Source organism: Tamandua tetradactyla, chromosome 5 (assembly GCF_023851605.1).
Source record: "Tamandua tetradactyla isolate mTamTet1 chromosome 5, mTamTet1.pri, whole genome shotgun sequence".
NCBI classification, from domain to species: domain Eukaryota; kingdom Metazoa; phylum Chordata; class Mammalia; order Pilosa; family Myrmecophagidae; genus Tamandua; species Tamandua tetradactyla.
The window spans coordinates 65,834,901-65,860,558 of NC_135331.1; the positions used below are offsets into that span (position 1 = coordinate 65,834,901).

At 37.5% G+C, this 25,658-nt stretch overlaps 1 long non-coding RNA gene across 4 annotated transcripts in view; it reads left to right on the forward strand.

Moving 5' to 3' along the window:
* Positions 1 to 25,658, forward strand: part of LOC143684217 (uncharacterized) — a 306,418-nt gene that overhangs the window by 165,237 nt on the left and 115,523 nt on the right. For 2 of the 4 annotated variants that reach the window (XR_013175911.1, XR_013175914.1), the window contains one exon: positions 7,567 to 7,685. The exons of the other annotated variants lie outside the window; for them this stretch is intronic. This is a non-coding gene — a long non-coding RNA (uncharacterized LOC143684217). Of the gene's footprint in view, positions 1 to 7,566; positions 7,686 to 25,658 lie in introns of those variants that run through there. 4 annotated transcript variants of the gene reach the window in all.

The following is a 25,658-nucleotide window of genomic DNA, read 5'->3' on the forward strand; positions in this document are numbered from 1 at the left end:
AAGTCCAATAATTATATGCTAGGATGTCGTGACAATCTCTGTTTGCAATAAACGTTTCTAAACAAGAGAAAAAATAGAGGAGGAAGAACTCCCTGTCACAGGAAGCTGTGGGTTTATTTATTTTGTTTATGCACGCACACACATACTTTAATAAAAGCTTAATTTAATAACTTATAACCACGTATGTGCTCTTCTTTGATCTCATCCCCATGCCTACCCTGCCAGTGGTAGTTAACCTGAATTATATGTTTATGATCATCTTGTCCTTATTTATATCATATGAAAATATTGTTTTATCATATATGAGGATATTCAAAAAGTATTTTATTAGTTTTGCTTGGTTTTGAACTTTATACAATAGGTATCATATGGAAGGATATGATTTTTCTACTCATGTTAGGCTACTAAAATGTATTCATTGTTCTCATTGCTGTGTAATAATGTATGTACAAGGATTTATCCGTTCTTTCATTAACTGGCATTGATTTAACAAAGAATGCTGCCTTGTTATTCTTATACATATCACATGCTCAAAAATTTCTCTTGGGTATAAAACTAGAAGTGGAATCATTGTACCATAAGTTATGTGACTGCTGAAAATTAGAAGGTAACACAAAACTGTTTTCAAAGCAATTTACCAGTTAATCCTTATTTTAGTTTGTTAAGCCGCTGCAATGCAATATATCAGAAATGGAAGAACTTTCAAAAAGGAAATTTAATAAGTTCCAAGTTTACAGTTGTGAGGCTGTGAAAATGTCCAAATTAAGGCACCAACAAGAGTTTATCTTCACTCAAGAAAGGCTGCTGCCATTCAGAACACCTCTGTCAGCTAGTAAGGCATGTGGCTGATGTCTGCTGGTCCTTGTTCCTGGTTCCTGGTTTCTGATGCCAGTGGTTTCCCTTCTAAGCATCTGTGGACATTCAGTTAGCTCCTCTGGGACACAGCTCTGGTTCTGGCTTGCTTAGCGGCTCATGGGAAGGCACATGGAGACATCTGCTGGTCTCTGCCCGTGTCTCTGTCAGCTCTGAAGCAACTGTTCTTCAAGCATCTGTATCTGCTCTACCATTTCTCCAAAATGTTTCTACTCTTAAAGGACTCCATTAAACTAATCAAGACCCACCTTGAATGGAGGAAGTCACATCTCCATCTAGTCAAAATGTCATACCCACAATTGGGCATGTCGCATATCCATAGAGATAATCTAAAAGTTTCTACCCTACAGTGTTGAATCAGGATTAAAAGAAATGGCTACTCCCAAAACAGGATCGGGATTAAAATATGGCTCTTCTGGGGTACATAACAGCCTCAAACCAGCACAATATGCCCATGAGTGAACTTATAGAGAGTGTATTGATCCACATGCTCTCCAACACCTGGTATTGTCAGAGATCTATTTTTATCAATCAAAGAACTATGATTTGATATTTCATTGTGATCTTAACTTGCCATTCCTTAAGAATTAATGAGATTGAGCACTCTTGCATATATTTCTTGGATATGTATATATATATATATATATATATATATATATATATATATATGTCTCCTACCTGTTCAAATATTTTGCACATTTTTCTTATGAATTATTTGTCTTTCATTTATTGATCTGCAGGAACTCTGTATAGTTTTCATCTATTTGATTCCAAGTTTTGCAAATATTGTTTCATGGTCAATAGCTTATCTTTCCACTTTCTTTAATTTGCCTTTTTAATGGACAAAAGTTCTTACTTTTAATGTAGTTGAATTTGCCAGTCTTTAATTTTTAGTGTTTTTGTGCCTTGCTTAAGAAAATTTTCTGTATCTCAAGGCCAGAAAGGTATTCATTTCTATTTTCCGGTGAAGTATTGTTTTGACATTTAAATATTTATGCAATCTGGATTTTTGCATCCAGTGTGATATAACAGTATAAGTTTTTCCAATTGGTAATTATTATTTTTAAACTCCATTTATTGGAAAGTACTTCTCTTCCTCAGTTTACCTATTTCATATATCTAAGTTGGATGCACACATAAATCTGTTTCTGGGTTCTCTGTTGTGTTCCATTGGTCTGTTTGTCTATTCCTGTGCCGATATAATTCTGTCTTATCTCTACACTTACAAACATTCCTCTAGCCCATTTTTGGTGATTTGTACATTTATATTAATTTTGGATTCAGCTGTGAAGTTTCATGAAGCAACTCTTTGGGATTTTGGCAATGTAAATTAATTTGAAGAGAATTGGTATCTTAATGCATCATCATCTAAAATCTTCCTTTTTAGGATAATATTTGTTGAAGTTATTTTATAGATACCCTTAGGTTATGGAAGCTACCTTGTATTCCTTTTTTACTGTGTGTATAATTTTCATGAGGCAAGTGTGTTAAATTTTTATTAAATGCTTTTTATCTCATTGGTTGAAATGACATATTTTACTTCTGTTAATGCCCTAGTGTGGGTTATGCTATTTCTAGATTTTCATATATAAAACCACCTTTTCATATCTGGGAAAAACCCAATTGGATTTTATGCTTTTTTTGCAATTATTTTGTTTAGAATTGTTGTATCTGTGACTATTAGGAAAATTTATTGTTTCCCATCTGTTTTGTTTTTTTTATTTTATGGCAGATAGTTCCCAACCATTTTATACCCCACCCACTTTCTGGGAATATTTAGCAATGTCTGAAAGTGCTGTTCATTATCACGGGTGAGGGTAAGAGAAGCTGTTGACATCTAGTGCTAGAGGCCAGGATGCTGCTAAACATCCTCTCTGTGACTCTAATTATACGTTTGTTAGGCCTTCTCATCCTGTCTTCCATGCCTCTTTCTTTCATATATTCTATTTTCTTTTCTTTCTTTAGTGCATATGTTCAATTAGTCCATTGAATTTGTGATTTCAGCAGTTTCACTTTAGTTAAAATTTAGAGTAAAACTTTAAAGTCTCATTATTTTCAAATCTGTAGGTTCCTTTCCAATTTTATGCTCAATTTTGTAACTGTATGTTTTTGTTTTCGTATTTTGCACACAGTTACTGTACATTCTGCATGTGATTCCAATATATATGGTCCTTTTTGGGAGTTCTATTTTTTTTTTAATTTTTATTTCTAGGCCATTGGTTAAAATCCCTTCACTTCTCATGTTGTATATACCTCTGGTATAGAACTTCTTTGATAGTATTGCACTTACTTATTTGCACATCTGCATCATCTACTAGGCTGGGAATATATCATGAGAAATGACCATGTCTTATCATTTTTTCATCCCCACCTCACAGTTGTATAGCCTCTGGCAGAATTTCTTAAATCCTTATTGAATAAATGAATAGATGGATGAATACACATCCATTAAAACATAAATGCATACAAGCATACTGTCAGTGTATCTTTTATTCATTCTTTATCTACAGATTCTAGTCATGCTAGGATTGTCATTTAAAGTTGAGTAGTTAAATAATTTGGTTATCAATATGTCTTTATGTAAATATTTGATAATGTTAGAAATCAAGTTTGTTACACTTGAAAAGGCAAATCACATTTTTACTTCTAGGGGATAAATCAAAGGCTGTTGGCTTGGTTTGAACATTCTGAGAAGTTTGTCCAAGTAAATTGGTTAAGTTATTTATGCAGCAGTTTTTGTGTGACTGTTTGGACATAGAAGTCCCAGGGAGTCAAGGATATTTTCTAAATGAAATGTTAACTAACATTACTGTCCATTTTAATAAGTAAGCTTGCAAAGGTAAAAATTGATTCGATATTTGAGGTACATCCTTGCATTTGGGAGTAATAACTGAACATACACCGTACACTGATAAAAGTATGTTGTTTCATGAATTTATAGTTAAGACGCAGAAGTAATTTGGGCCATTTTTTTTTCTGAAGCACATTAGAAATGATAATGTAAATAAACAGAGGATGTAACTCAGCATATGCTTGTTGAATTATAGAATTATAATTAAGAAAGGAATTTACAGAATTATAAATATGATTTTATAATTATAATTAAGAATATAATTTTTATTATTATTTTAAAAGATGTTATAGATGTAGTTCCACGGAAATGAAATCATTTGAGCACGCTCTAAATGCTAGTTGGTGGACAAAGTAGCACAAGAAGCCAAGTTTTCTTGTTGGTTGTTCACTGTTCTTTCCTTTCATTGAATTGATAGGCAGTGTGAACTGGATAGAGGGCAGGTTAATACAAACCCTGGAGTAACAGCATTGCAGAGTCCCAGGGGCATTAAATCAGAGAGGCTAGGAATTACAAAGCAGGGAAATTAAGACCTGGTGAGACTGACTCCGGGAAACTCCAAGTATTATTTTATAGAAACACACAACCTTTTTTTGTAGCTCTAGGAACAAAATCCAGCTCCCCTTTTCCCATTTGTCATTCCTCCCAACTGATCAATCAAACTGCTCACTAAACCTCTCATTGGGTAACTACTTTCTACTCAGCACAGTACCAGGTAATTTGATAATACTGGAGTCGTACAAAGGATGGTTTCTTCCTTCCAGAGTTTCCTTATCATTAAGTATCATGGACATAAAATTATTCTGTGATATTTTAAATTAAAGTACAAGTAATTATATGCTTTGGGAATTTATCCAGGGCTGCTCCTTGCCTCCAAGCAGCACTGTATCTAAACCAGCTGGTTGTTTTCCCTGGTGTTAGAGATCTTCAAGGGAGTGGATTCTGGGACTTCTTTCCATAGTCTCTTTGCTAACCCTTGTTATCAAGAAGTCCTTCCTAATGTGCCGTCTGTACTTCACCTGTTGAAGTTTAAGCCTCTTTGACTTTATTTTCTTTAGTTCAGAAAGACCAAATTAATTGGAATCTTACTTTATGAGCTATTAATACCTGGAGAAAATATCATATATATGGTCTTTCTCTATATATATTCTTGAGTTAATAAAAATGACTTGAAGAAATAATCATTAAGGATTTGTCCACTTCTATATGTTGCTTCTCATAATAGTCTCTTTATCAAGGACCTCCTTTATGGCTGTGGTGTTGTACAGACTATAAACGCAGTAGTAGTTCCATTGGCCTCAAGTTGCTAACAGTCTAAGTCTACAGTGCGTGGTATAAAAATCAAGAAACTTTCCATGCAGTCTATCTCTATATACTAAAGAAATGTTTATCCTTTTGAATTTATGAAGAATGTTTTACAGTAGAGAATTTGTTATGTTTAAAAAGCTGTAATCACATAAAATTCTTGGGTCTTATCATAGTTGACACACAGATGTATGCAGGATTTCTTTCTATTCGTTCATTCATGCATGCATCCATTTATTCACCCAATATGTATTTGCCCATTTTGCTGGGTATCTTATAGAACAAAGAACATAAACTTTAGGCTTGAACATTGACTTGCCATTTACTGGCTGTGAGGTGTAGGGCAAGTTGCATCAATCTATGGTTTTCCTTTTTCAACCTGCAAAACCAGAATAACAGTGCCTAATTTTACATGGGTTGAGGCATTAAATGAGATTTTGTATGACAGCATCTTAATTGTGGGAAAAGCTTCTCCTGCTTCATGACTATAAGAAGAGGGATGTCATTAGCATAACAGTCTTGATGTACTTCTGGACCCTCTCACTCCCTACTTCTAGGGCAGGAGATGGGAATTGCTTCATTTGTGAGTCTGGGGAAAGGACTGGGTTTTTGGAGTTCACCCCACCTTCCTGCTTTCTCTTTGGGGTCTGCCCGTGCCCACCGAAGGTGTACATCTCTTGTACTATGCTGCGAGGTGTGCATTACCAGGGCACGGCCCTGTATTGGGAAGACAGGTTTCCCTGCTATCCCTGCTCCTGCGAGGGCAAGTTTGCCTAGTTCTCTGTGCAGTTTTAGCTAGTTCATTGGTCCTAATCCCCTAATTCCTTTTCTCCAGTTTCAACTTTTACAAAATGAAGCAGATATTTTGTCTCCATCTGCCTATTGTAGATTCAATCTCAATTAATTCAAAAGTCAGGCAGAAAATATAAAAATGCTTTTGGGTCCTCTCAAATCCTAATACTTAATTTTGCTTCTCTCTTCCAACTTCATTTCCCTCTACGCTTTGTGTGTGGCTGAAGATAAAAATATGTGTAGGGTTATCTTTCTCTCTCCAAAGAGCTTCAGTTCAATAGGAGAGATAAGATGGATACACAAACAGCTACAGTGTAAGATAGCATGAGTAAATACAAGGCAGGCACAAGAAAAAGGCTATGGGAGAAAGAGATAACTGACTGTTGAATCAAAATGGGCTGTGAGCAACAGGGACAGGGAACAATCACTCAGTCCTGGGACTGAAAAGCCCTTCTTCAATTCCCTTAATAAAATTCCTCATTGGATTTCCGCCTAGTATTATTTGCCCAGCTCTAGCTTTTGAGGGCTCTAGAAGACATCTGAGAATAATAACAGCACGGCTGTACCTTCACCTGCCACTGCCATGTCAAAAGCATTCTTTGCAGAAACTTTGAGGGTATTCTTAGGTATCTGAGTCTTTTAGGCCACAGAGAGAAGTCATATAATTTAAATCTGAAACTTTACCAGGAAAGTGGGAATCAACTTTATACTTTTTAAGCCAATCTTTTAAATAAATACCATCATTTCCCCCTAAGAATTCATCATAATCATTTCAACACCCCAGCTTTTGACTTACATTTCTTAAGTCAACACCCCAGCTTTTGACTTACATTTCTTACACTTTCTCACTTGAAAGTAAGTCAGGCTGCAGGAGACCACAACTGATATAAATCCCCCAAAATGAGCTGGCTCGCTTATCCAAGTTTCATTAGGGACATATAGATTTATGGAAATTAGAGGTTCTGTATGCCAAAAGAGGGGAACTAGAAAAAACTAGGTTCCTGAAGTCTGTGGCTGCCAAGTAAGTCATCTTTCACAGAAGCCTTGCCCTGATAATGCACCAGGATGAAATTTAACCACAGGCAGACGTACTGTGCTGTTTGCAAAGCCTACTGTGCTTTTAGTGGCTGGGGAGGGGAGGGAATATCTGGGAATGGTGTGCAGTAAGCATCTCCTCTCCAAAGTATGGCTCGTGGTCCTTAAATTTTACCATATATCAAGAATCAAAACATAGATTTCATTTTCTGAAGAATAAGAGCTTTTAGCTTCGATCACCATTATATTGAATATCTCTTTCAATCATCTTAAAAATGAACTGATTGTTTTTAAGGATTATAGTATTATATTATTGATATTATATATTTGAAATTTTTCAAGAAAAATTGCCATACTGAAACAGTCTACCATGACTTCTATGGACTTGGTTTACCCTCCAGATATTTTTATTGGCTAATGCCCAGCAAAGGATCAGTAAGTAAGATCCTATATTCTAAAGAAATATCCTCTTTGACATCTGAAATGAAAAGGTCAGTTGCTGCCCTTGCAAGAAATATCATAAAAATAGTTGAGTTTTCTTGCTATAAGAAATTCCTTTATCAATCTCTTCATCTTGAAACTTTTTTTTTCTTTAAATAAGGACTCATTCAGAGGGCAGTGAATCCATATGTGTAATTTCTAATCAGGAAACAAGCCAGTTAACCTGACTTGTTATTTTGCTATTTGCTTTCATGTGTCTGTATTTTTAGTGACCTTCTGATGACCAGATGCCCTCAGCATAGAATCTCACAGAAAGAACTGAAGCTACAAATTGGGAAAAAAGCTGTACATCTTCGTTCTTACATCCAAGTTAAGTTTCTGTTTTTAATTATAGTCCTTACTATTTCTATATACCAGGCTTATATTTGCTTGAATTTAATTAATATTAAAATAAAAGGGTGGGTGATGCGACGGTGGCTCAGTGGCAGAATTCTCTCCTGCCGTGCCGGAGACCAGGATTCGATTCCCAGTGCCTGCCCATGCCAAAAAAATTAAAAATGAAAGGGCATCACTCACTTTACTTGTCACAGTAAATGCATTATTAGGGGGATCCATTTGATAAATATATTCCACATGCATCATAACCAAGCACAGGATGATACTCATATTTATTTTTATTTTGCACTTTATATCTTCTATAACAACATCTCATTGACAATAGTATATTCCTAAATATGACAAGCATTGTGAATATTTAGAGCACTTCATGGTACCACGAAAACAAATTTTCATACATTCCACTATTTCTTATAAGTATGGAAGATATTTTTAAAGACTCCTATCTTGAGCATTTTTCTAAAAAAGTCTCTTTTTAGCAGGGGGGATACTAAGCTCCAGGCCGTATATAATACCATACCCCCACCCACGCTCTGTGATGGTTTATTAAAATATTCAGGGCAATTTATCATAAGTTAACTGCTCTTATCCAATAGAATCTTCTTCATAGTCTATCTTGGATATGGAAAAAGCAGTTGATGTATTCTAATCTGCTCTGATGGCATCCCAGGATAGACCACGTGGTGTTGCTGAGTGGTGCTGTTATTGTAGGAACACATCTACAAGGGGAAAGGAATTAGCCTTGGTCTCAGCTTCTCACTGAATCCCTGTGACCACATTTCAGGGTTAGGATGGAGAAGAGCAAAGCCGAGACACCTCAGGATTCCCTTTCCTCGTCTCTCTGTATGAGCATGAAAGGGCTGTGGGACGGACCAGGAACAGAGGTCAAATATTGAAAGGAACACATTTTATATGTATATGTTATGCTGTGATTCAGAAGCATTTCTAGGAACCTGTTAGTCTTAGAGAACTGAAGTTCTCAAGTTCTGATGAGCTTACAGAAGGAGGAAGCTTCAAATTTGTTAGCAATAGCACAAACATCCAGTGGGGCTCTTGGGGGAAAAAGGGTTCGCCTTCTGCCTCATGTACATTTAATATTTTCAAGTATGATGGTTTTAGTTTCCTAAGCAGTTCAACAAAATACCATGAAATTAGTAGATTTAAACATGGGGATGCATTCACTCATGGTTTTAAAGCCAAAAGAAAGTCAAAATCAAGGTGTCATCAAGGTGATACCTTCTGCACGAAGCCTGGCATTCTGGGGCTGGCTGCAGTAGATCCTTAGTGGTGCACATGGTGGTGTCTGCTGGCCTCTCCCTTTCCTTCTGTGTTCCAGTGATGTTCAGCTTCTGACTGTTCCCTCTGTAGCTTTCTCTCTCTGTGTCTGAATTTTCATTCTGTTTGTAAAGGGCTCCAGTAATAGCATAAAGATCAATCCTGATTGGGTTGGGCTACGCTTTAACTGAAGTAACATCATCCGAAAGATCTTACTTACACTGGGTTCACACCCACATGAATGGATTAGGCTTAAGAACATGTTTTTCTGGTGTCCATAAAGCTTTAAACCATCGCAATGACCAAAGTAATCCCCGTGCTAATTCATCAAAAAATGTTCACAATAGTAAGAAAAATAGGTGATCATAAATTGCTTTTCATTAGTGAGAAAATAAGTTGGTTTAATGTGATCTGTTATATACTTTGAACAAGTGAACTATAAACTCTGCATTTAAAACAATGATTATAAAAGAGGGACTTAAAGATGTAAATAAGTTATTTACTTACTTTTATATAATTTTTACATTTTTAATAGTTATCACATATTTGAGGTCTGGCTGAGCAGTGGGAAACACGTTAAAATTGCAACTGAAAAAATTAATTTAATTGTAATGCATTAGATATTCTTCTTATTAAAAGTAAATTGATTTGATCCCTATGAAAAGCCCCAAGGCATGAGAATGCAAAATAGCTATGTGAAAGCTTAGTGTACTCAACAATAAAAGGTTTAAAAGCTCAGTGTTTCTCAAACTTTGAGGGACATATCAATCACCTGAGATCTTATTAAAATGTATGTTCAGATTCTACACTTCTGAGACTGGGCCTAAAAAACCTACGTTTCCACCAGCCTCCAGAGAATACTGTGCGGTTGGTCACAGGACCACTTTGAATAGGAAAAGGTTTTGTTAGCCCTCTCTTGCATTCAGTTTTTCACATATATATTAAGTGCTTGGTCATTATTATGTAGATGTGATGATGAGGTTCTATATGTCCCTGCTCCTCTAGAGTTTTTAACTTAGCTAAATCAGTGAGTTTCAGAAATATTGATATTTGTGTGGATATGCATATGAATAGATATAAATCAAGGAAGTTGTTTCATAAAAAAGGATCCATTGCTAAATAATTTTGAGAAACACTGCATATTAAAACTCCCTCAAGGAAAACCAGGTGAAAGAGAAACGATTTACCTTTGTTTAGCCCAATGTCTTATTTTGCCTGAGCTGTTGTCACAACTACCGTGAATTGATTTTGCTTGAGAAATGTACTGGCTCATAGTTTTGAGGCTGGAAGAAGTCCAAAATTAAGATATTGGTGAGGCTTGCTTTGTCCCAGAGTCTGCGGGATTCTGGTGCTGACTTGCCGCAGTCCTTGCAGCTCCTCGGCCTGCATCCCTGCCTCCCATCACATGGTAAACAAGCTCTCCTTGTGTCTGCTTTTCTGGTTTTTAGGTTTTTTTTTCAACTTCCAACTTCTTCCTGTGGCATGCTCTTACTTCTCACTTCTGATTTCTTCTCTTTAAGGCCCCTAATAATATGATTAAGAGCCAACTTCATTTATTTGGGCTACACCTTAACTAAAAATAACATTTTTAAGAAGTCCTATTACAATGGTTTCACACCCATCAGAATGCAGATCAAGATTAAGAGCATGTCTCTGTCAGGGTACATAATTCAATATGTCACACTCAGGTTTCTCAAACATGTTAACAAGGAATCACTCTTTGAATATGAAATATATATAGCCCAGGGATTTAGTCCTTTATAGAATGCATTTTGAGAAATCATCTGTGCCAGTTTGAATCTGTTGTATACCCCCAAAAAGCCATCTTCTTTAATCCTCATTCAATATTGCTGAGTGGTATCTTTTTTATTGTTTCCATGGAGATATGACTCCCCCAATTGTGGGTGATAACTTTTGATTAGATGGTTTCCATGGTGATGGTCTCCACCCATTCAAGGTAGGGGTTGCTTACTGGAGCCCTTTAAAAGGGAACCATTTTGGAAAAAGCTTTAGAGTCACAAGAGCCACCAAAACTGACAGGGCCAACAGAATGGACAGAGCACAGGGAGGCCACTGAAGAGAAAGCTAGCAGATCTCATCATGTGCCTTTCTAGCTGAGAGAGAAACCCTGAATGTCATTGGCCTTCTTGAACCAAGGTCTCTTTCCCTGGATGCCTTAAAATGGACACTTTTCACAGCCTTGCCTTAATTTGGACATTTTCATGTTCTTAGAATTAGAAACTTGCCACTTAATCAATCCCACTTTTTAAAAGTCATTCCTTTTCTGATATAGTACATTCTGATGACTTGATAACCTAAACACCATCTAATTGCATGTTCTCATGATTCAGAGAAGACCTATTGGGTGGAGTGGAGAGTATATTCAGTAGATGATTTGTTGAATAACTTCTACTCTTTAGGTAAATATTATAAGCGGATGGCAGAGGCCTGGTTTTCAATGGGAGATTTTTGAACAGAGCAATGATAAGATGGAGACGCAATTTCTGAAAATTGTGCTGACCGTGGAATGAGGGATGATATAGGACAAGAGATTAAGGAATGGAAGGGAGACCATTTATAAACCAATGTAATTGTTCAGCTATTGATGTCCATTAGATGTCTTAAGGAGGGAAGGATCAGTTAAGAGCTGAGAATACACTCATTCCAAAGATAAGTATTTGTAAATAATATAGAATAAATTATGTATAGCAGAAATTCCAAATATGATAGAATAAGCCCATCTTAGAAAGTATAAATTAAGATACCATATCCAGCTGGATTTCTTAGAAAAATCTATGTAAAATGTTCTGTCTGCACTTACAAAAATTCCAGCCAATTCTTCTTCATTTTGCATCACAAAATCAGTGCTTGATCTATGTGCATGACCCTGCTATAGGTTTGAATACTGCCATCTGGTAAGGCCTGATTATTATCTTCATTATGAACAATGGCTTCCTTTTTATGCTGATTCCTGCTTTCTTCATTAAATCCTAAATTGTCACTTTCAAATTGATGAGAACTAAGATTAAAGTTGAAGACTGTCACTGAATGTTGTTATTAATTAGGTTGTTGGTGTATAATATTCAGCACTCTTCAAATTTGGTTGTAAATAAGTTGACTCTTTGATGAGATCACCTATCTTTGTTCTTTTACTGTATTTTTTGTTTCCTATTTGTTGGATGTCATTGGGAAACAGAATTGCCAGATGGTTTGTTAAGAGACGTGAGCAACAACTGCCCTTAAAAAAAAAAGTCTCTCTATATAAATAAGCAAATAAATACTCAAGAACATTTGCTTTGGAGTAAAAGAGGATTTTTTGGTTAAAATACACACACATAAACAGAATTTCGGAGTGTTGATCATATGTTCTTGTTTATATCAGGATAAATATGCCAAATATGGGTGATAGTGTCTAAATTAGGTAGAAACATGGATATCTAAAAGCCACCCATTGGCAGTGTTACACACACAACCTGTCCCTGGCCTGCCTTCTCTCTGAAGCTGTAGGTATTGAAGCACTCATTTGCACATGTGGTGCCTCTGATATCAATGAAGATTCACTCTTTTAGGCCTCATGAACTCAGGGTGAGGTGTGCAAGACCTCAGCATTCATCCAGATCAAATCAGTGTGCAATTCCAAATACTTCTCTTCCTCTCTCGGCCTCACTTTGTTCATCTGTACAATGAAGCATTTAAAATGCAAGATTTGAAGTTTCTTTCAGGTTTTAAATCCCATGATTCACACGCATATACCTGCAACTATAAAAGTAATCCAAGCAGGCTTCCAGAAAGATGGCCGACTAGAGTAGCTCGAGATTAGCCCTGCTCCATGGAAAAGTTAGAGAAGGGACAGGAGGGTGACTGAGGTGGCAATTAAGGAGTGTGGCTCACTTGGGAGAGCCTTCTGCACCACCTGTGGCAGCCCTGGTTGCAGAGGCTGAGGAATTGAGAGGTAGAGGGCTGGAGCCTGGCATGGAGGTGCGGAGCCACGGAACCTGCAGGAGTGCATGGATGGGAGCATGGGACTAGAAAGTAAGCCAGGCTGCATTCCTAGGGCATACTACCCTCACCAGCTCAGCCCTGCTAGTGGTGACTCACCCCACACCCCATGCACCTGAACCCCGTCACCTGCTCCCATTCCTCACACTACAGGTGCTCCCGCCCCAACAGGCCTCAGTGCATGTACCTGCCCCATACCCCCACCCCAAATGCAGTCCAACCCACCTTTCCTGCACACCTCCCGTGCAATGCATCCTCCTCCCTGTTCACTGCAGGCTGTTGACAGTCCATAAAGATGCAGGCACTAACCTCCATCCCTAGGCTAACTCTGCCCTCCCCAATAGTGTTGCACAGCCTCACCCTGCCCTCCCTGAGCTCAGCACTCCTAGGCCCACGCATGCACATGGGACCCCAATCACATCATTCAGCTCTGGGAACCGCACTTTACACCAGTCCTAGAATGTGCACAGCCCTCAGCATCACTTCCCAGCACTGAAAAAGTGCTGACCTGCCCAGCCAGATCATATCTGCCCCCAACCCACAAAAGTGTAATGCTGACCTGTTGCCACAGCTCTGTGCATGTGCACAAAGGGCCCTGTGCCTTAAACTGGTGCACACCAGGGTCATGCCCCCCAGACCGGTGCACCTGCATACCTACATCCTCCCTGACTGCTGGGTGCCCACATTGACAAGAATCAGCATAGCATCCCCAACCTGCACCCATACCTGCCCTGAAACAAATCACCGTATTGAGTGTTCCACCCCGTGCCCTTCTCCCTGCTGTACAGCCATGCCACAAACAGAAGACCTTAGACTACTGAAAGAAATCAACTCCCAAAGTAAATCAATCAAGATATTTACAGGGGACAAAGACAGAAGATCACTAGGCATATCAGAATGCAGACAGATATACCACTACCTAATGACCAAACTAAAACACCAGAGGAGACACATATTGGAACGAATAATCAAAGATGTTCATACAACTCTACTTAATAAAATAAGTAGAATAGTAAGTGACATAAAAGAGATCAAGAAGACAGTAAAAGAGCACAAAGAGGAATTTGAAAGAATAAATTAAAAAATAATGGATATCACAGAGATTAAAGACTCTGTTGACCAAATAAGAAACATACTAGAGGCACACAAAAGCAGATTTGAAGAGACAGGAGAAAGAGTAAGTGATATGGAGGACAGGATAATTGACTTCAAAGAATCAAAACAGCAAATGGCAAAAAAAGATGGAAAAAATTGAATAGGAACTCAGGGAGATGATAGACAAAAGAAAGCACACAAATATAAGAATCATTGGTGTCCCAGAAGAAGAGAGGAGTAAAGGGCTAGGAAGAATAGTTGAGGATATAATGGGGGAAAACTTCCCAACCCTCACAAAGGAGATAAATGTACAAGTCAATGAAGTCCAAAGAACTCCCAATAGAATAAGTCCCAATATGCCTTCCCCAAGGCACATACTAATCAGTCTGTAAAATGTTGGAGGGGCAGAAAATCCTGAAAGTGGCAAGAGAAACAATCTACTACATACAAGGGAAATCAAATAATTCTGAGTTCAGACAACTCAACCAGCAACCTGGAGGCTAGAAGGCAGTAGTATGAAATATTCAAGATCCTGAAAGAGAAAGGCTTCCAGCCAAGAATTCTGTACCCAGCCAAACTGCCCTTCAAAACTGAGGGAGAGATTAAAGTTTTCACAGACAAAGAAGTTCTGAAAGAATTTGTCAACAAGAGACTGGCCCTACGAGAATACTAAAAGGAGTCTGCCAGCTGAAAAAAAACGACAGGAGAGGGAGGTCTGGAAGAGCACACAGAATTGAAGAATACCACTAAGGGTAATTTAAATAATACAAAGAGAAAGATGGAAATGAATATATAGGTCTGACAAATGAAATATAAAAGATCAGATGCTGGATTTAAGAAACACCTTTTCAGTAATAACTTTGAATGCTAACAGACTAAATTTACAATTAAAAGATACAGATTGTCAGAATGGATTGAGAAACATAATTCAGCTATATTCTGCTTACAAGAGACTCATCTTAGACACAAGAATACAAATAGTTTGAAAGTGAAAGGATGGAAAAAGATTTCCATCAAGTTATAACCAAAAGAAAGCAGGAGTAGTATACTAATATCAGACAAAATAGACTTTAAATGTAAAGACATCATAAGAGACAAAGAAGGACACTATATATTAATTAAAGGGACAATTCACCAAGAAGATATAACAATCATAAATGTTTATGCTCCCAATCAACGAGCTCCAAAGTACATGAGACAGATATTGGCAAAACTGAAGGGAGTGATAGATGTTTCAATAATACTAGTAGGATGCTTCAATACACCACTCTCCTCTATAGATAGAACAACCAGGCAGAAGATCAACAAGGAAATAGAGGACTTTAATAACCTGATAAATGAATTAGACCTAATAGACATATATAGGCCATTGCACCCCAAAGCATAAGGATATGCATTCTTCTGTACTGCTCATGGAATACTCTCCAGGATAGATCATATGCTGGGGCACAAAGCAGGTCCTTATGAATTTAAAAATATTGAAATTATTCAAAGGACTTTATATGATCACAGTGGGATGAAGCTAGATCTCAATAACCACCAAAGAATTGTGAGAGCATTCACATGGAGATTAAATAACACACTCTTAAACAACCAGTAGGTCAAAGAAGAAATTGCTAGAGAAATCAGAAATCAGTAGCTATCTGGAGATAAATGAAAATGAGAATAAAACTTATCAGGACTTATGGGATGTGAAAAAGTCTGTGCTGAGAGGGAAATTTATTGCCTTAAATGCCTATATAAAAAACAAGAAAGAGCAAAAATTGAGGACTTAGCACCAAACCTGGAGAAACTTGAGAAAGAACAGCAAACTAACCTCAGAGGAAATAGAAGAAGAGAAACAACAAAGATTAAAGCAGAGATAAACGAATGAGAGAACAATAGAAAGAACAATAAAACCAAACGTTGTTTTGAGAAAACATTTTGTTCTTTGAGAAAATCAAGAAAATTGATAGGCCATTAGCAAGACTGACAAAGAAAAAAAGAGAGAGGATGCAAATAAACAAAATCAGAAATGAGAAGGGGTGCCTTACCACAGACCCTGAAGAAACAAATTGTAAGAGGATACTATGAGCAACTATATGCCAACAAAGTAGACAACTTAGATGAAATGGACAAATTCCTAGAGACACACAAATAAGCTACACTGACTCAGGAAGGAATAGAAGATCTCAACAAACCAATCACAAGTAAAGAGATTCAATCAGTCATCAAAAATCTTCCTACAAAGAAATGCTCAGGGCCTGATGGCTTCACAGGGGAATTTTATCAAACATTCCAGAAAGAAATAACACCAATCCTGCTCAAACTTTTCTAAAAAATTGAAGAGAAAAGAACTCTACCTAACTCATTTTATGAAGCTAATGTCATTTTAATATCAAAACTTATAGCATCTTAAAGATGCTGTAAGAAAGGAAAACTACAGGCCAATCTCCCTAATGAACACAGATGCAAAAATTCTCAATAAAATATTAGCAAATTGAATCCAACAACACATTAAAAGAATTATACACCATGACCAAGGAGGTTTATACCAGGAATGCAAGGATGGTTCAACACAAGAAAATCAATTAATGTAATACAGCACATTAACAAATCAAAAGGGAAAAATCACATGATCGTCTCGATTGATGCTAAAAAATCATTAGACAAAATTCAACATCCTTTTCCAATAAAAACACTCCAAAAGATAGGAATCAAAGGCAGCTACCTCAATATGATAAAGGGAATATATGAAACATTGATAGCCAGCATCATACTGAATGGAGAGAGACAGAAAGCTTTCCCCCTAAGATCAGGAAAACGACAAGGATGTCCTCTGTCATCGCTATTATTCAACATTGTGCTAGAACTTCTAGCTAGAGCAATCAGGCAGGACAAACAATTAAAGGCATCCAAACTGGAAAGGAAGAAGTAAAACTTTCATTATTTGCAGATGATATGATACTATACTTGGAAGACCCTGAGAAATCTACAGCAAAGTTACTTGAGCTAATAAACATATTCAGCAAGATGGCAGGATATAAAATTAATGTGCAAAAATAAGTTACATTTCTATACAGAAGCAATGACCTGAGGAGTCAGTTAAGGAAAAAATTCCATTCAAAATAGCAACTAAAAGAATCAAATACTTAGGAATGAACTTAACTAGGGATGTAAAGGACTTGTACCCAAAAAACTGCATAACATTGCTACAAGAAATCAAAGGAGATCTAAATAGGTGGAAAGACATTCCCTGCACATGGATAGGAGGCTAAATAGAGTTAAGATGTCAGTTCTCCCCAAATTGATCTACAGATTTAATACAGTACCAATCAAAATTCCAACAACCTACTTTGAAGATTTGGAAAAGCTAACTATCAAATTCATCTGGAAGGGAAGGAGACCCCAAAGAACTAAAAGCATCCTAGAAAAGAAGGAAGTGGGAGGATCAACACTCCCTGACTTTAAAACCTATTATAAAACCACAGTGGTCAAAACAGCATGGTACTGGCACAAAGACAGAAGCATTGACCAATGGAATTGAATCAAGAATGCAGAAAGAGACCACCAAATCTATGGTCAACTGATTTTTGACAAGGCCCCCAAATCCTCTGAACTGGGACAAAACAGTCTTTTCAATAGTTGGGCATGGAAGAACTGCATATTAATAGCTAAGAGAATGAAAGAGGACCCCTAGCTTATACCCTACACAAAAATTGACTCAAAGTGGATCAAACACCTAAATATAAGAACTAGCACCAGAAAGCTTCTAGAAGAAAATGTAGGGAAACATCTTCAAGACCCAGTAATAGGAGGTAGCTTCCTAAACTTTATATCCAAAGCACAAGCAACAAAAGAAAAGATAGATAAATGGGAAGTCCTCAAAATTAAATGCTTCTGCCCATCAAAAGAGTTTGCTCAAAAGGTGAAGAGGCAGTCAATTCAATGGGAGAAAATATTTGGAAATCACATATCAAAGGTTTGATTTCCTGTATATACAAAGAAATCAGACAACTCAACAGCAAAAGAACAAACAATCCAATTATAATATGGGCTAAAGATATGAATGGGCATTTTTCTGAAGAAATACAGATGGCTGAAAAGCACATGAAGATTTCCTTTGTGCATGTTCAGCTTCATTCCATGTTTGAACATTATTGTATTACAGTTAGGTAGGTAGATTTCCTATTTGGTGAGGGTGTGTTTATTGGTTTTCTGCCTCTTGGGAGCAATGAAATTATCTAAAATTGAGAATCTTGATGGACTGTGCATTTTGGGCCCTCTACCGGTGAATGCAGGTGGCTGATGGATGCATTGATGGAGAAGTAGATTGGCAAATGATGGTGTATTCTTACGACCAAAGGTTGTGCTACTGAGAAAAGGAAGAATGCTGAGAGGCATGCAACAATGTGAATGAAAATGTGGGACATTTGGTGAAAGAAAATAAGGCAGAACCAAAAAAACAACAATGGTATGGTCACCTTTAGTAAATGGTTATAAGAAAACAGGGGCGTCGATTGTAAGTTTATAAAGCAGACTCATTAAGTCCGGAGTTGTGATTATTATTTCTGGATTTTGAGAAGCTATTTTGTATACATAACCTGATATTTAGAGATAAGAATGAAGCTGAACAGATTGGAGTTAAAGTAATTTAGAGCATGGGGTAAGGAAGACAGTGTCTATATTTTAGAACCACATACACTGTTTGAGGCCAATGAAGGAAAGGTTTTTGATCTGGAACTGAAATTTTCTGTAGTGCATAATCTAATTTAACCTACCTGTATAGCTCATTTGAACAACTGAAACACAGGAAGCACAGAGTTAGAAAGAGGTCCTTTAATCTTGTATAGATTATTGTAATGCCTAGAAACATCCTACAGTATATTAAGCAGATAACCAAACAAGTATTGGCAAAGACCCCTGAGGGAGGGGAGAAAGGCTATGGAACTATTAAACCTTACATCAGGGAATCCCCTCATACTGTCAAACATTAGGGATACGCAAATCAATAGGCCATGCCCTCGATCATGAGGCTTACTCTTGTGAAGCTTATGTAGGTAGTAGGGAAGCTTAGACTACCTATAGGCATGCCTAAGAGTTACTTCTGGAGGACCTCTGTTGCTCAGATGTGGTTTCGCTCTCTCTAAGCCCAACTCTGCAAGTGAAATCATTGCCCTCCCGCATATGCGGGACATGACATCCAGGGGTGAAAGTCTCCCTGGCAGCTTGGGAGATGACTCCCAGGGATGAATCCAGAGCTGTCACTGTGGTATCAACAATTCCATCCTGAACAAAAGGGGGAAAAGAAATGTAATTAATAAAGTGTCAGTGGCAGAGAGAGTTCAAATAGAGTTGAGAGCCTATTCTGGAGGTTGCTCTTATGCAAGCTTCAGGAGACCTTGCTACCTGTCATAACTGCCAACCCCCAACCAGGACCATTCCATCCAATCCTAAAGAACATCTCAGGCAATATATAAGATTCCACAAGGGTTCCAGGCACTAGAGTAACTTTCCAGAAACCTACAACCTCCAGATGTGTCCCTGAAACCTAGCCCAGCCTCTCCAGAACATCAGATAGTTCCATCTTCCTACCCCATATTAGTGACAGACCCTTCCAATAGCAAAAATTTAGAATTGCCATAACCCAAACAACTGCAATGAGAGGTATGGAAAGATCAAAGGTGAGTACACATAGAAGATAGGATTTAACAAATGAATATGAATGCTGAACCATTAAATTGATATCTCTTTTAGTCTCCAGTATCTTAGAGCAGCTAAAAGTAAAAGCCTAAAATTGTGAAATTGTAACCAATGTCAAAGTCTGAAATATGTTCTAAAACTAATTGTGGTGCTGTGCTTTGAAATTTATAGCATTTTTGTATATATGTTATTGTTCACAAAAAGAAGGAAAAAAAAAGTCGATTGTGATGATAAAAAAGTATCTAAGCCCCCTAGCCTCCTATATTCTGGAGCAGCTAGAAGGAAAAATATGAGAGGATCATATGGTAGCCCATGACAAACTCTGGGATCTGTCCTGTGACCACTTGTTGAAGAGAGCTTTGAAAACTATTGCTCTTTTATTTCTTTGTTTTGTATACATGTTATACTATACAATAAAAAAAAAAGTTAAAAAAAAAAAAAGTAATCCAAAGCTGAAATCTGTTAAGGAAGCCACGAATTGATTTTAGCAGGTAAAGACAGCCTAAAGACCACTTCTCTGACACCAGTAGATTTCTTTCATTATTCCTAGGGCTCCACAAGGAGCTTAAAATAATTGGTAAAATATGAGATTGAATCAAGTTAGAGGATGGAAAAGACCAAGGCATGAGCAGCAATTAAACTTAATCAGAGATTATGGAAACCACGGATTCCTAGTCTTTTAGGCATACATTTAAAATGGCCTTATTTTCCTTTCAGGCTTGTTTCTGTGTCTTTTCCAAAAGGAAAAAAAACAGGTCTGTTGAATTCCCACAGCTCCCTCAGCTCTAGCACAGTAGTATAAAGCTGTCTTGTATTCAATATATTCATTTTGAATTTATTGTTATCAGTTATTCCCATCAGTAGTCAGTCTCGAGGAGTGTTTAGACAAAAAAACTAAACACTATATATTTGCTGAAATAATTTTTGAAATGCTCACTTTTCAATGAGAATAGTTGTCTCAAAAAATTTCTGTAAAAATTATAAATATATGTTAATAAAAAATTGTAAGTTCCTGTTTTGAACAATACGATGCTTTACATTTATTGTTTGGTTCTCAGAAAAGAAATTTTAAAATGGAAATGGAAGTATGATTCTTATGTTAACTGAAGAATTAGTCATAAATTTTATTGTGCTTGCTAGACATATATCATGCATACTCATATGTTCTATTCAAAGATATCATAAATCAATAAACTTATCAGAAATGAAAAGCAACAGTTAAAGATTTAAAACGACCATGAATTTTTAAAAGTTGATTTTTTTCTCGTTTTTTGTTTTGGGGGGGTGCATGGTCCAGGAATTGAACCTGGGTCTCCCATGTGGAAGGCAAGCATTCTATACTGAACCACCTGTGCACCCTAAAAAATCGCATTTTGTGGAACTTTTCTAAGGTATTTAGGATCTTGACATAGGAAGGATTCCAGTGAGACCAAACAACAGGATGTGGGAAAATAAAGAAAATTAAATGACTTCTGAAACATTTTTGCTCTCAGAGTGGCTGGCAGAACCTGACCACAACCTTAAGCTACTTATAGGGTTTAAGAGTTTGTTAATCAAGGAACGACAAGGAATGGTCAAACACAGAGAAAGAGAAAGAGGAGAGTCTACCCAAGCCTGCCTGGGGGAGATAGAGACTTCAGCAATGATCTTTGAGCATCCCAGTCCTGTGTGCAGATCAATGAATATACTTGGCTAATATTTCTCATTGAGCAATCAGTTTCATCCAACGACTTCCATTTGTTAGAGCCTTGTGATGGGTTATAGTACAGTTCCTGTATCAGTCTGAATTCCTTAGAAGAGAGAAACCACATAGTTATTAAACATGGTATGTTTATTATAAAGAATTACAGGGGGAGTGTTTGTAAAAAAAAAAAAAAAAAAGAAGAAGAAGAAAAATAAAGAAAAGGCACTAGACAGAGTTTCTGGCATGTAGTTAAATATTCATTAAATTTTATTAATACTGAAAAATGTCATGGGAAATCCTGGCTGGATTTCCTATCCTATTGTATTAACTACAGTAGGAGGTTGGAGTAGTAAAAGATTTTCCTGTGCACCGGTTCGAAAGTATTGTGTACCCCAGAAAAGCCGTGTTCTTTAACTCTCATTCAATATTGTTGGTCGGGATATTTTTTATTAAGTTGTTTCCATGGAGATGTGACCCACCCAGTTGTGGGTGGAACCTTTTGATTAGGTGGTTTCCACAGAGATGCATCTCTACCCATTCAAGGTGGGGTTGCTTACTGGAGTCCTTTCAGAGGAAACGATTTTGGAAAGAGCCAATAGAGCCCATGCAGCCAGAGAGATTTGGAGATACAGAAGGAAAATGTTCACAGAGAATCCTTATGAAACTAGAAGCCAGGAGAGAAAGCTAATGTGTTGCCATGTGCCTTCCCAGCTGTCGGAGGTGTCCAGAAGCCAAAGACCTGAACAGACACCAGCCACATGCCTTCCCAACTGACAGAGGTGTTCTGGACCAATTGGCCTTTCTTGAGTCAAGGTATCTTTCCTTGGGTGCCTTAGTTTGGACATTTTTATGGCCTTAGAACTATAAAATTGCAACTTAATAAATTCCCTCTTTTAAAGTCCTCCTATTTCTGGTTTATTGCATTACGACAGCTTTAACAAACTAAAACAGCCTGTAGGAAGCAAAGAGAATTCTAAACAATATATAAGTAGCAGATATAAAGAGCAACCCCCAGGGCTTAACTGGAGCACCCAAGGAAGGAGGCTCATCCAGAAGTGAGGTCTGGACCATTGGAGAGAGAGTTTGGCCATGGTCATTGACCAGAGAAGTTACTATGTTGCCTTGTCACAGCACTTGCTAGAAATCTGACTACTTGATCTTGTCAGAAATCCACTCTCTAGCGTAGTGGAAAAAACTTTTACCAGAAAGTGTGCCCAGTGAAAGTTCGGGATTCCACCAATTACTACAGAAGCCAGGTGTTGAAGAAGCCGCATGGCTCCAGAGAAGCTGCCTACACTGTAGTAGATGTGCACTGGGGAAGCTGTGCACAATGCAGAAGTCTAGTGCTCAAGAAGCACTCACACTGTGGGGTCATCGTGCTAGAGAAATCACCCGGGTTTCAGAAGCTGGATGCTGGGAAGGTCAGGTACACTACAAGAGACAGATACCAGATAAACTGCACCAGGAGCCTACCTAGAGGAGTACACTGGAGCCAGGAAGGAAAACTCTTCCTCTGCAGTTTATCTCCAGTGCCCTCCACCACCAAAGCTTAACATCATGCCTGCTGACAAGGGGTAAATATTTGAAGGGCCCAGATCCATTTCAACAGATGAGGCAAACAGGTGAATTCTGAAGTAAGAGGCAATAAATCAATAACTAGTGCAGTTTCTAACCATGCTTCCACCACCATAAGAGAACGTCTTTGTCAGGTCAGTTTCAGTACTCCCCTTAAGGCAAAGAATGTTTTCCCAGCCCATTGTCACGGTTGGTCAAGGGATTTGCTTGGGTCAATAGCACATGTGTGGACATGATACAGAGTCTGTTCTGAACAGAAATTTTACGTGTGATTGTGTGGCTCAGCATGGCCGCTTGCAGCTCTGCCCTCTGCCACGAAGAAATGAACCCTAGTATGGGCAGGTTCTACTCTTTCAGGTGGGTGCCAGAAGGAGCTATAGAACTGAGGGGAGTCATGGAAAACCTGCAAACCTTGAAGTGAGCAAAAGATATTGGTTTGGGGTTTTTGTCATTACAACAAAAACTAACTGAGGCAATTTTCATTCTTGACAAATAACTTTCTCATTTTGTCTTGAATAATCATGATCATGATGTTATTAAACTGTGTTGCAAACTAGGTTATTTTCTGATGTTACACATTCATTTGGCTCAGGAGATAGAATAGGACAAGGCTTATCCTTGGATTGATGGATGGGAATTCATCACAGCAGAGTTGACCTGAGAGGTCTCAGCCAGCCAGGATTTCCCATAGGACATCCTACACTTAACTATGTATAACTCCTTCGAGGGAATGATAGAAATGTAAAGATTATAGGCAACAAGTTCTTTAATGCATAGGGTTCTCTACATTGCTGCAGCTCCTTTCTCATTGCCAATTTTGATGAACTGCTGTCAAGATTATACTGTTTCATTTTATCTGATCTTTGTCAAATGTCCCTAAATTACTTGAGATCTTACTTTGTGGTTTATCTTCAGATAATGTCCCTTTCTTAACAAGACTTAATATAATTCTACTCAACTTTCTGTGAAGGAAAAGGTTTTTGATAAAAGTGTGTAAATTCTTCTTCAACTCTCTCTATTCGCTGACAATGCAACACATACCAGTTTCACATTCATAGACTTTCTCTTTGCTCATTATCTATTAGGAGAAAATAATTTTTTTAATTTGCTGATATAGTAGGCATTATAATTTATCTCTAAGTACATCATTATTATAATTGTTTTTAAATTTGGTAATCTCAGAGCACCCTCCAACCTGCCTAAAACACACACACACATGTACTGCAGTCCCAGAGTGGATATCATCCTGCTGAGGAATCAGACCAAAAAAAATTAAATAAAATCAGAAGTTATAAGTAATTCATATGCTATGGTATTATCATTATGCTATAATATTATCATTGAATATTTAAAGGTATGGTGTCAAATATTAACATATAATTAAAATATATGTTTAGTAAGAGAAATGAAATAGTCCTAATATTTTTCTTTGAGCACTAGAAATATTACTTCTACGGATATTCAAAACTGTAATTTTATATGGACTTGGGTTTTCAGAGTTTGGCTCTGTAATAATAATCAGTCTTAGATTAATTAATTTGACCAAGTGCATGAAGATAGCATGAAGTGGAAAAAGCCACAGTCTAGTCTAGTCTCTGCCACTCTATTTACTGAGTCTCAGTTTTCACACCTCTAAAATGGGGCTAAGAAAATAATAAAATCTTCCCTACCAAACTCACACTTTTTCTTTTTGTTTATTTTTAGGGGAGGGCAAGGGAGTCAGAATCAAAGGGAGTATGTTTGTGAAAAGTATGTATAAATTGTAAAGGGTTTTGCAAAGGTGATAAGGTTTTGATACTGAGAAATGATTGATTGATGGTATGATATCTTCCTGGACCACGGGGAGCCTAGGGCCTAGTCAGGAGTGTAAGATTTAATCAGATGAATGAGCTTCAATATATGCCCTTCTACTGAAAGAAATATATGATATTGGGATAGGCCTTAAAGGTAAGAGTAGATAGAAATATAATTTTTTCTTCTGAAATCATGAACAAACCAATTATAACTTCAACTCTAAGGACGTAAGCCTGTTTAAAAGAAAATGGGGTCAGTGGGGAAATCCACCATAGGAAAGTTCCCTGATCAATATATAGTGCTATCACTGAAATGAGAAGGAGTAGAATGATGGGATAGAGGCATAATGGGGAGGTGTGGTGGTTTGGAGCTGTTTGTGCCCCAGCAAAAGATGCTCTCAAATTTAGTCTATTCCTGTGGGTATGAACCCATTGTAAGTAGGCCGTTTTGATGAGGTTATTTCAGTTAAGAAGGTATGAATTTTAAGCCTATTAATGGAGTCCTTTATAAGCGGAGTGGAATTTCAGACAGAAAAGTCACAGGGGACAGCCAGACATTGAAATTCAGCAGATCCAGAAGAGAACAGAAAGGCCAGGAGAGACTGTCATATACATTACAGGGCACAGAGGAGCTCCAGACAAGGATCACCAGCAGCCAGCACCAGAACACCTGTCTTCAAGAAGAAAGCATGGCCTTGATGACACCTTGATTTGGACTTTCTTTTAGCCTCAGAACCATGAGTGAATTTGTCTGACCCTACCCATTTCATGGTATTTGCTCAAGCAGCCTAGGAAACTAAAACAAGGAGTGAAGATGGAGGGATTAGACTCAGTGAACAAATCAACTTGTTGGCCTTTCCTG